At 41.2% G+C, this 12,792-nt stretch overlaps 1 protein-coding gene across 4 annotated transcripts in view; it reads left to right on the top strand.

The window, feature by feature from the left end:
• Positions 1-6,654: 6,654 nt before the first annotated feature.
• SNTG1 (syntrophin gamma 1) overlaps positions 6,655-12,792 on the top strand; it is a 370,856-nt gene continuing 364,718 nt past the window's right edge. For 3 of the 4 annotated variants that reach the window (XM_032180786.1, XM_032180789.1, XM_032180787.1), the window contains exon 1: positions 6,655-6,929. The gene's annotated coding sequence lies outside the window, so the exon portion shown is untranslated. The remainder of the gene's footprint in view (positions 6,930-12,792) is intronic. The other variant, XM_032180788.1, reaches the window with a different exon arrangement.

The raw sequence follows: 12,792 nt of genomic DNA, 5'->3' as shown, positions 1-12,792 counted from the left end.
ACGGAAAAACACCCAGGTGGCAAGCAATGCCATTTTCTGACACATAGCTAATCAAGTTGGCCTAGAAGTAGGAACAGGCTGTGCTGAAATGAGAGAAAGGGCTGTGCAGTATTAGCTGGGGGCTGAGCAAAGCCCAGAGTCACTGAGCCCTAGAGAACTGGACAGTTAAGAGTTCATGTTCAGCAGCTGGCACCAAAGTGTGGTGGGAGAAGCACACAGTGGTGATGGGAATTTTCCCAGCTGTAAACTGTTAATCCATAGTAAGGTGAAAAAAAAAAGGAACCCCAAACTTCAAGACAGGCTACAACGATGGAAGAGCAATGCTGATTATTCAAACTAAACTCATCATGCAATGAAACTGCTTAGCAGTGGTAGTTATTGTGGAAAACTACCTAATCAATCTAGGCCAGGTTCAATGAACTTTCCTTTTCAGGTATACTGAACATCAGCATACATTTGTTATAAATGAAGTCTCATCTCAATCTGAATTTAGTAATATTTATAAAAGAATATTTATAAAAGGTATAAAAGGCAAGTAAACAGCGCTGGGTGTGTGTACGCTCCACTAACATGCACACACGAACATCAAACATTCTAAATATACAGAACATTGCTTTTACATACTAAACCTGAGTATGCCTGTACATATGTACAATCAGAAAAGATAACAAACAATCCTTTAAGTTGCATGACTTAACAGTCTCCATTTTCCATTCCTTTTGAACAATATGTCTTGCTTTAAGTTGTCAAGCAACTTGGCCTTCGGGCCTTATGTATCCCATTCTTCGCAGATCGAAGAAAAACATATCCATCTCCTTTTCAAGGCTAATAGGCCTGGGTCAAAAGGCACGTCCAGGTCAGCAGGGGGCGGAACAGCAAAGGCCTGCGAAGGCTGTAGCAGCAGAGGGGCCGATGGCGTAGCAGTCGGATCAGTAAAGGAGTCCGCAGCTCCCTCACTATCTGGCAAACCACACGTTTCTGACTGTGGCCCCACATGGCTCTTTAAGGCCTCAGAGACCTAAGGCTCGCCAGGTGCCGAGCAATCCCGCTGCAACCTTGTCGTTTTTAGTTGCAGAGTCCCACACCTTGACCTCAATTTGGTCCCATATTTCAGGCTTATAAACTGATTGTTAATAAGGAGAATAAGCTGTAAGGTTACCAGGACAGTCTTTGTTCCTAAGGACGTATGATTCCCCATAATGTGCAACTGCTTACCAGCGAGGGGCAGTTGTGTGCACGGGTCCGCTTCTCTCAGCTTGAGCTTCTTTCCAGCTCCAGTGAGCCTATTTCCAGCGACTTTCTGTATGAGCTTCTTTGAGCAGTTTGCTGAGTCTGGCCAAACCGATCTTCATGAGGTGATCAACGTGCCTGTTCCTGTCCTGGTCTCCATTCTGTCAGCCTGTTCCTTTTCATTCCTTCTTTCTTCTTCTTTATTGATGACATAACTTCATCACATTGTGTTGCTTTTTTTTTTTTTTTTAATCTTGAGGGCAGGCTCCTCTCTTATACCTTTCTTCCCACAGCAGTCCTTTTCAAAAACAACTTTTCATTGGTCGAAAAACTTTGCAGATATCAACAAGAGCAAACACCCAGAAACTTCCATGCCTTAACGGCTGGAGAACAAGCAACCCGAGACTGCATGGAGTCTCCTGAATCACCCTTCTTTGTTCCCTCTAAACTCTTTTGTATTCCTGATGGCCTCATCGAATTACCACTCCATATATAACACAGTGCTCAGCCTACATATGCTTATCATGTTCCTCATACAGTGAAGCATCCACTTTTGCATTTATGGCAAACACTGAATTCACTGTCCAGTGCTCTAATAGAGCACTATGATGCTGTTGTGCAACTGAGGGAAGCCTGAGCTGAAGCAGCTGCCCTTTCTATTGGAGGGTCAGAGGGATGCTGTGGCGGCTCCAGCCAGGAAGACTTGCCTCATTCATCCGTAGCCAGCTAATCCCACATCCCATTTCTTCAGCAGCCACAGAAGCAGCTCATTTTTATCCCCTCTACCTGACTGGGAGCTATGATTTCATGTGAACAAAACACTGAGCAGTTCGAAAGTATTTGATGATTATTAAATAGTCATTGCTCTCTTCATCTTCATAGGCAGACACTGGAGCCAGGCTGAAGATGCAGGGTAGACCACATTTGAACACCCATCTGTCAGGGATTATCTGTATCAGCTGAAATTTTGTACCTAAACCCTAACAATTTTTGCAGAGTGGTTTGTGTTTCAACTTCTGGGCAAAGCTACAACTTCTATTCCATCCATAATTGTCTCACGTGAGGATATACAAATGATTTTTAATGCCAGGAACACAGAAATCATTTTATAAAGTGTAGCTGTATCCATACGTATTTCAAAATACTATAATCAATGATATAATTTGCAGATGACATTTCATAATTTAATTATACTCTCTCTTTTAACCATCACCTTCAAATTCTGAAGCTCAAATAAATAAATTGTTCTATATCCTCAGTCATCTTTTATCTTTCTGGCTTTCTTATGTGTACTTACAAATGTTATAGTCTTTAAGATAGCTGGTTTTGAATCCTTGTCTTTTATCAGTTATTTGGTTTCCAACGGGGGGGAAATTTTTTGAACTTCACAAAATTGATTTTTAAATATACAGTGGGCAATTTTATCTTCTTTTGACAAAGAAATGGGATAATTTCAGTGTGATAATGCAGAGATTTTTTCTTTTTTTTAGAGAGGATAATACAGAAAAAAAAAAGTAATTGACAGTTTTCTTAGATTCTACTATTTATAGCCTCTGACTTGTTACTTGCTCTTGTGATAATTGATTTTAATAAATTATTTACTAAGGCAGATAACAGATAATTTAATTGAAACTAGTTAAAATCCTTTCTAATAATTTTATCCAAATTATCTCATAGATTAAAAATACCCATTAATGAGATGCAAGCCAATTATAGACTAGCATAAATAACAACGGTACTGAATATGATGTACAGGCTGCGTGTAAGCTTTGGTATTAGGGAATGAGTTTATCTCTATGAACTTCACAGTCTGACTCCTTTGAGATTCTCTGCTGTTTGGTTTCAGTGTACATGGGTCTAAATGCTCCATGCTTTTAAATGCTTGGAATTTCAAAGTAAAATTCACAAGGAATTTATGAAATTGCTAATATCCTGTTTACATGTGAAAAGAGGGATTTAAATGTATAAGCATATTAAGTTCCAGCCTGAACAAACCCCCATGTCTCTCTTCGGGTCTACATGAGTGTGAGTAGCTCTTGAGAAACAAATCACAGCAGCAAAAAATATTATGGAGCATAGCGGCACTTTTTTAGCCACCCACAGACTGTAAAGGCTATTTTGGTCTCCATCATTTCCCCAGTCAGATTTCCAGATTACAAGCCATGGTGAAAAATGGCACATTATTTTATACATGTGACAGCTACTGGTAAATCAAGTATTTGCTTCAAGTTTAGTTTAATCTAGATGTGGGGAAACAAGAGAGAATATATTCCTAAACTTTTCTGGACTCAGTTGTGTGGATTATTACTAGTCTGCAAATGGAAATTAAAAATAATACCGAAACTGGGAATGTACTCTGCATTTGTATTTCAATATAGAGAGTACCAAGAGCTTGATGATGCTCATAGATGACCTTGTGACCTACTTATTATAAAACTTGTGATGCTTGTCCTTGATAGAGTTACATTCACTATTCTGATTGCTATCTTCTCCAAAAGTGGGTATTGAAAATAAATTAATTCTATTTTAATAGAGTTAATGAAAAGCCCATCACTGCTGTGAATTTCACTTCCATTGGTTTGATATTCTGCTTAAAAAGATCTTCTACAGACTGAGAATGTCTTTTTATTGAGTATTTTGACAGGAATAAAATAAGACTCAGTACTTTCTAGGAACTAAAAGAGCATCTGGAGGTTTATTTAAGGCATTTTGTCATTCAAAAAAAAAAAAAAAAAAGTATTTGTAAATGAATATCCATTTAAATGAACAACCAAGCCTGGTTTCTGGTGCATATTTTCATGCACAAAATAGGAGTATATCTTGCCTTCATTTGCAGACTGGAGTGTATTTGATGGCTGATGGCTTCAAATTGGTAATGAGCTATGTTCTGTCAAGGAAGGAATAGATTCCAGTGGATAACCATGATGTGTTCAGAAGTAGTAAGACCTACTACATGAATAGACAACCACCTGTTGCAGTGATTTTGGACATAAAGGCTTTCCCTCCACTCCCCAAATAATCTGTAACTTTTTTTTTGTAATGTTCATCCTAATTTTCCACAACTACATTGTATTATGTACTACATAATTATACATTATTATAAATTATAACATTATATTATTATATTATATTACATTATTAAATTATACTAAATGTATTTTTTTGACCCACGCCCTTTTTCAAGGCCCTAGTTCTCTCCTGTTCAAATCCCAAAGCCTCCACAGTGAGGGCCTTGTGTGATGGATATATGCACCGGTATTTGGTTGCCAAATGTCAGAATCACTGCCCACAATTAAATTATACTTTAGCTAGGAAAACAAACAAACAGATTGGGTGCTGTAATATTTCTTCTAAGGGAAAAGAGGACAAATGGCCTCTTGTAAATAGATAGCCAATACAATTTTACAAAGGATGTCACTTGCTTTCTTGTGGAGTGACACACTTCCTTTCACCCCCCCACCCCCTTTTTTAAACAATGCCATTTTGTTCTTCATGATTAGCCTCTATCGTTTCATCTTTTAACACTGTTCGTCTTCTGTCACTCCATCTGTGTTAGTGATTCGAGTGGTGTCAGACTGCTGATGCTGCAGAACCTACAACACAGCTGCCAACCTACTACCAGCTTACTATGTGATACTTCTTAATGAAAATTGCCCATACCACACAAAAACAATTCCGTCTCACCCACTCTGATTTTAAATGTTAATTCACCTTCTTGACTGCATGCTAGGCTTACCTGAAATATAATTTCTGCTCATGTAAAAATGCTATGTTGTATTCATGCTGCCTGAAGCAACAATGCAAAGCAAAATTAACCTTATAATATTGTGTAAAACTGTCAGTCATGCATATTTCATACAATCATGTGGCATCAGCTTTATAATGATAAAAAAATGCATACTTTTCACCTGGTTTCCTAGTTTCTCTTCAGCATATTCTTTCTCCTAATGAAAGTTATAACTAGCACATGTGTATTGTGATAAACATAGGAAGAGTTTGAAAGATCTTGCAATGAAAATGTTAATACCTTTCTCTTGTGAAAATGCATCTTGCTTAAACAGACTATCCTACTCCTCATTGTCACGCAAAAGAGAGAGGTCTCCATCAAAGATGACAGCTCTTCCTACAGCTAGAGGGAACATGGCATGTATCAATTTATCAGTACACAGGTTTTAAAGTGGTGCATGAAGGCGGATTCAATAGTGAACACATAAGAGGCTGTCCCTGCTGGAAGCCTGCTGTGGGATTGGGTCTAGCCAGGGTAGTTAGCAGATGGTAACAGATTATTTGCATCCACGTTGTTTAAACACTGTGCTCTCAAGAGTAGAGTGTTGTCTTTCTCCATAGAGTATGAGCAAGGAGGGTTACAGCTCCACTTCTGTGCTTGACTGGGAATAGTTTTCAATTCATTACATTTCATTTATTTCAATTGTCAGACATGTATTTAAATCATCCTAGTCCTAATATATGTATAATTGTAATCATTTATTTTTTCAGTCTTGTCAGGGGAACTGTCAGCTCACACCATTCAATCTTTCAGTGGAACCACAATAGAGCAGATAAGTTGGTTAGCTCATAGATATCAAGAAGTGTGTTAACATCAATCAGTATTAAGAAATAGGGAAAAATAAGGATCTGTATCTCTAGATGGGAACTGAAGTACAAATCTGTTCAATTAGGCATGAAACCTATCACTGCATATTCTCATGCATTTATCAATGTTTAACTATACTCTTCAGTGCAACTCTATTATCTTTGCATTTCGCTTGCACGAAGTTTCCTTTTAAAATCCTTTTTCCCCCTTAATGGCTCAGCGAGCGTTATTGGAGTTAATATTTATTAAAGGAATTCATAGGGAACAGAAACATTTTTGTTTGCAGCAGCTTGGCAGAAGACGACTGAAACGGTAAGATTCGTAGGGGAATTACCTCTCATTCCACGGAGCCTGAATAAGAAGGAAGAAAGAAGAAGGAGGCTAGTAGAGCAGCTGAGGGGGAGAAATACACGGGAGAAACTGCTAGGGAAGTTGAACAGAAAGAGGCCGGCGGCCGGTCGAGGGAGTGAGGGGGAGCGGCCTGGGGACTCCACCGTCGTCGAGTGAGGGATCTCGCAGCTCTGCGGATCCATCCCCGGCCCCATCCGCGGCCCCAGCCCCACCACAGCGCCCGGCTCGTCCCGGGGGAGGGCTTCTCGTCAGCGGATCCGGCGGCGGGGCGGTGCCACGGAGCACCCCGGCAGCGCCGGGCGGGGGTCCCGGGCGGGGCCGGCATCGCCGCGGCGGGCTGCGGCCGCGGTGGCGGCGCCGCGCCGCCTCGCCTCGCCTCGCCTCGCTTCACACGGCCTCGCCTGTCCGCTCTTCGCCGCGGAGGGGCGGCGCTGCCTCCCCGCACGCCCCCGCTTCGTCTCCGGGAAGGGCGCGGGGAGCCCCTGTCGCCCCCCGGCTGGCCGCGATGCCGCGTTAGCGGAGCCCCCCCCTTCTCCCCGAGGAAGCTGCCGGGGCTGTGGCTGGGCACCATGGGCACCGCGCTCCGGGGCGCGGCGGCCGGGCTCCCTGCGCGCTCCGGCTGAGCCGGGAAGGGGATGCGCCGGCGCCCGGTGGAAATATTTTGGAAACGGCGCGGAGCGGTGCGAGGAGGACGAGCGGCACGGCGTTTCACCGGCTGAGAGGAGGAGGTCACCCGGCGGTAGCGTCTAGGCAAGTAAGTGCCTGCTTCCTCGCCGCCTTACCCCCGCCTCGAGTGACTTCTTTCTGCTGCCTGCCTCCCCCTGCTTTTGCGGGCGGTGCGGCTGCGGGGTGCCGGGGCTGGGGCTGGGGGTGCACCCCAGGAGCGCCCCGCCGCCCGCCCGGCAGCTGCGGGGAGCATCGAGATGTAAAGCACCGTGCCTTGCCGTTCCCTTGTGCACGGCTGCAGCCGGATCGCTGGAGCCTCCCGAGTCGCTTCCCACCCGTGGCTCCTGCTAGAGAGGGTTCTTGGTGGCTCAGGCTATGCGTGAGCCTCTCGGATCCGCTCGGGTGAGCGGGGTGGTGAACCCGGAGCTCTGGTTTTGATGCCTTTAACTTTCTCATGTCCTGCCTGGGGACGTTCTCCGAGGTGCTTTTTGCTGCGAGGGTATGGTTTACCCATTCGCGTTTGTTTGCTCGTTTTTAGCCCGTGGGGATTTATTGCTTGGCTTGACATTGCTGCAGAACAAAAAGTTGGCCGTAATGCATCTCAGTATACAGAGCACGGGTTGCAGGCAGAGGACTAATTCTGCTCTCGGAGCAACTCCACTTCAAAGGAGAAGGCCCATGGGTCTGTAATCTCCTGTTAAAACCTCACGGAGCTCAGAGCAGAGCTGTCACACACAGGAGGATGAATTCTCCTGCTCACCTTTCGGCACAGATAGCACATAAGCTAAGCAGCCTGCCTTCCCATATCTGCAAAACACCTGTCTCTGAAACGCAGGGGATATAGAGGTGAATTCTGGGCTGGTTTGGGAGAAGATAGAACTTCAGACCGTGTTTAATTAAGTTTGCTTGTATTGATTTCCTTGGCATCTTCTCACTGAGCCTGAAAACTACAATCTTTTACAGCGACCTTGATGTACGTTCTGTTCGAACACGAGAGCATCACAGAATAAAAGCAGTTACACAGATTTATAGCTCGGCTCTGACAGTTCACTAACAGCTCCGACAGCTCCAGGGAACACGGTAGTTTCAGCAGGGGCACCGGGCATGGTGTGTGTGTAGGCTTGGGAAAATAACTCACTCACAGAGATGAGTGTAAGTTGCAGACTTGGAAGCATACGCTCCTGCAGAAATGTCGGTGTGTGTGAAACATTTGGTGAGTTTTGGATATTTCTTTTTCTAATCAGTGAGATCTCTAGCAAAGCTGTATGTGGGGGCAGTCTCAGAGCTTTCCAGGTCAAGGAACTTTCCTTTGCTGGCAGGAGCAGATTTTCTTATGGGCTGGAACACACATTTTTACTTAGATGCAAAACTAATAGGATTAAAAGATGTTGGCTTGGCAGTACAGTGAGCACATAACTAACTCAAGTTTATAGCAGAAAGATAAAGTAAGCCTTTCCTGTAATGGTGGATGGAGCTCCCTGTGGGTAGGCTGGCTGAAGGGGACGCCATTTGTTTCAGTGCAGTTTCAGGAGAGCTTTCCTGTGGTTGGTATTTCTGACTCCCTGAAGATACTGTGAAACACAATTAGACTAACCGCTGTAACACTCCGGGACACAAACTTGCCCATTACTTAAAGCACTCAGTTTCTGCGTCATACCAAAAAAGCATAATTTTCAACAAAGTGTACCTATGGTTTTGTTGTAGTAATTCCTTCCTCTGTTGCAGAGTGGCAGGCTTTCACTAGGCATGTGCAAGGGAGATCATAAAACAGTGAAGCATGCACTGATCTGGAAGTCATTTGCACTAGATACCACATCGATGTTTTCCACAATTAACATAAGTAACTGCTTATACCTGATTACATAAATAAATGGGTTTTAAAAATTGTATCAGCTTTGCCACTTCTGATGCATATTACAGAGCCCCGTTCTTCCTTTTATTTTTAGTTCTTCACATTAATCTAATGCTATACACTCTCTTTGCCTCAAGAGGAAGAAAACATACTTTAATGATGTATCATTTGGCTTTTGCAGTGTCTTGTCCCATAGCTATGAGATAATCTAATGAAGATCTCCATCACTGAATTAAAGAGCATACTGCTCTAGACTGTCACTTACAGCCAGGTTTTCATTCTGTTACATGGCCAAAGAACCAAGTTTTCACAGAGTCTGATAGAAGAAAAGAAGTCTTCCTTTTTCTGTTAGAAACTTGAAAGTGGAAGGTAAGACCTAGGGTCTTTAATTACTTTTCAGATACTAATCAAAGCCCTTTATCTTCACATATTTTCTTTATCTCTGAATTGGAACATATCAGAAAACCTTTCTGCATATTTATACTTTAAAATGTGTGTTTTTCTTAATTTTTAAGAACTCAGGAGTGAGCATCATACTGTTTACTGTAAAGCTATTCTAGCATTCCCATTAACGTATCACAATTTGCTGGTACCTTTTGAATCAGAGATTTCCAGACTAAAGCTCAGATATTACATCTCTTTCCTGATTTTTTTCCATATTTGCTCAGATGTGGGTTTGACTTGCCAGACGTAAGTTTCATGAACTGACAGAAAGCCCTGTAAGCAAAATTAAACACATCAACAGTTAAGTAAGGTTTTTCCAGTCAGTCCAACCAAGTTGAGCATATCATTTCTATTAGTCTTAAGGCATATATATATATATATATGTATATAATATATTTCATAAAGAGCTGTTTTCTGTTCTCAATTCTTCACTCTGAAGTGCTCAGACAAGTACCATTTCTTTTTCCTTGTAATTTAGCACTGGCCCTTGTGCCTGAGCCACTAGGAAAACTGAAACCATCAGTATTCCTTACCAGTTGTCATTGCCAGGTTTGCTTGCATGCATTGTTAAAAAGGTAAGGATTTGTAGCAAATTATATATGTCAAATGGATTTAACATGTGGTCTTGGCCCTTCTCATGACTATACTCTCAGTTAAGGTTTCCAGAAAAATAACTGAATGTGGGTGGGCTGAATCCCAATTTAAGTCTGCTGCATCAACGTGCACCTCTGGCAGTCTGCTGTGACATTGGCTCAGTATGATTACAACACAGACAACCTTCGGCATTTACCCTGAGTTTTACCTGCCATAGCTGGAAGACTGAGAAAGCCTTACTGTCATTGTGGCCAACCTAGATTTTCTGCATTCTTGTTGCAGATCAGAGAGCAGAGAGAAAGAGGAAGCACACATTAATAAATAAATAAATAAATAAATAAATAAATAAATAAATAAAATAGATTATGCTTCAAATATACTGCTCTAATTAACACCAGATAATGCAGCGGAGGCCCTGTCAATGACATTCACATGCATATTTAATTGCTAAAGGGAAGCATCTGTCCATCTTCAGAGATTGATTTAGTGGGTGATGTGTCTACTCCTTATGAAGAAGTGGAACTCTGTAAGTGGAAACAAAGCTTTCTTCCACTGCATACTTGTGGATGTCATCACTTGGGACTCTGAGCTTTATCTTCAGAAAATAGTTGAAGTTGGCCAAAAGAGGTGGCATATGCCATTGTGTGATGAATCTGGAGGTGTATGAACCAAGGGCTGGGCTCTTCCTTGAGGACTTGGTCTCTTTAATTCATTAAAATAATGGGCAGAAGGAGACTAATTAAGAAAAATGTTTGGGATTAGATTAATTTTATGCCTTGCTCTCCAGTTTACGTTAGGTGTATGGGACAAAAAAGTAAGTGCTGTTCCTTGTGATACTACAGTGAGAGTAACAGTAGATTTTAGTTACCTGTGTGCGGTTGTTCTAAACGATGAGGCTTTGCTTGAAAAGCCAAAACATGGGTAAACGATGCTGTTGTACAAAGTTTACTGTGCCGCTCCGGTGTTCAGAGTGACTTCAGTTATGAGGCACGGATGGTTTTTGGAAAGCTGTGCAGTACTTTTTTTCCCCATGAAAAGCAGGAGGTGCCCTGCTGCCAGGAGCTGCACACATGTCCATTTTGCCCTGAGATTGGACACGAATGTTCCCGGTGTGGAACAGGTCCCGAGACAGAGCTAAAGCCCAGCACTTGTTGCTCGCAGGGTGCATTTCAATGGCCACTGAAATTCCAGTGTGAGATGTGACAGAGGTAAGGGCGCTGATGTTTTATACTTTTATACTTGATTTGGAATTGAGTCTGTGAAAAAGCTCACAGTTTTAGCCACCTTGAGCACAACTGATTGTTGGTGCAATTGACTATTCTGCAGGTACTTGAAATCTAGATCAAATCTCATGGTTGCTGGAATTTTTATTTATTTGTTATTTTTGCCATGGTATATTTGCTGCTTGCTGTTAGGTTTGGGTGTTTCTTGCGAGATTTGGTCAGATTTTCTTTCAAAGAGGTGCACTTTAAGCTGATGGCATCAAACACTTCTGAAAGTGTTTGTTGCTTGGAACTTCTGAGATAATGGTACCAGAGGAACAGTTTATTCATCAGAATATGCTCTCTCTATATATATTTTTAAAGTATTATTATTATTTTTATTTTTTGTTCTTGTTTTTCAAGTACAAACTTTTTTTTTTTTTTTCAAATAGGGGACGGTATACTGGCTTTCTTGAAGATGTTAGAAATTACTCTTTAAGTCAATGCTACCTTGCTTCAAATTAATTAAGTAGACTTATATTTAAGTCTGAACAAAGGCTGTTTGAATAAAGCAGAATATATGACTTTTTTTCATCTGTAATACTAAATTTATTAAAGAAGATGGCTATCTGTAAAGAAGTAAGAATGGGGGTATTGTTGATGATATTTTTTTTTCTTCCCCTTTCTGTCAAAAACTAGAGGGAGTTTGAAATCATCCTGTACAGCTCTCAGAATCTGACCAGTGAGAGTGATTATTCCGCAGTGTAATGATTATTTTGCTATTTTTATTGAATTTCATGTAAAATTCTCAGTGACTTCAACAGGTACCAGGTTCTTAGAAATCTTCTCAAAGTTTGATATTCTTCCATAATACAGTTGTTTTCATTTGCCTTACTATAAGAACACTGATTCTTAATTGCATAATTGTTTCTGAACTTCTTTTTATGAAATGCTTTGCTGTTTCTAAATATATCATCATTCAAAATTATGTGAGATAGCTTTTTCTAGTCATTCACATGGCAAAATGTTTTGATTGACTATTTTAACAGTTGTGAATAATGAGCTGTATGCTTCAGCTTCTCCTACATAAATGGACATTGATTTTCTTTGGCTTGCTTTTGACCCCTAAAGAAGTAAAGCAATTACAATTATGCTTGCATCTCTTCTCTTTCTCTTATCATTTCATATATATCATAAACAGCCTTTGAGAACCGATCTACTTTAATCAGACTTTTTTTTTTTTTTTTTTTTTTCCTTTGAGTGAAAAAGGAGACAAAAAACATTGGCTCTGCGGTTGTCTTGCAGCTCTAGATTTCATCACACACAGCTGTCTGCCTGTATACATTATCAGTTGGTCTCACAGCTGACTGTTCCTAAATAAAGTAGAATTCACAAACAGTTCATTGTACACCTGTTTTAATTAGTTATTAAATGGCAAACATTTATGAGGCAATATATATAGGTTCAGTCCATGCAGAGCAGTTATTGTCATGTAATAAAACACACACCGGTGCCTGCACAGAGCTCTTCCTGGGGATAGATTTATGAATAGGAATCAGCATCAGGCTTACAGGTTTTAAAAATCAGAGTGCCTTCATTCTAATTCTACACATTGTGTTTTGCTTTTTTATGAAACAACTTTATGAACACAGAGTGTAATATATAATAAAAAGCACTCTTTTTCAAAATCAGCGTTAGACTTTAATAACATGGAGGAATGGATTTAAAAGCAAACTGGGGTTATAGTTCCAGGAAACCAGAGTGGTTAATGCACTATGAATATGACACGTTTGGCTGCTGTCAGGGGTGCAGTTAGTAGCAGGGCTCCCTGTTGGCAAACTAAGCAACTCTATTAATGT

The sequence above is a fragment of the Aythya fuligula genome, chromosome 2 (assembly GCF_009819795.1).
Source record: "Aythya fuligula isolate bAytFul2 chromosome 2, bAytFul2.pri, whole genome shotgun sequence".
In the NCBI taxonomy this organism is placed as follows: Eukaryota; Metazoa; Chordata; class Aves; order Anseriformes; family Anatidae; genus Aythya; species Aythya fuligula.
Note: the sequence above shows the minus strand (reverse complement) of the source record. Positions and strands in the feature narration are given on the sequence as shown.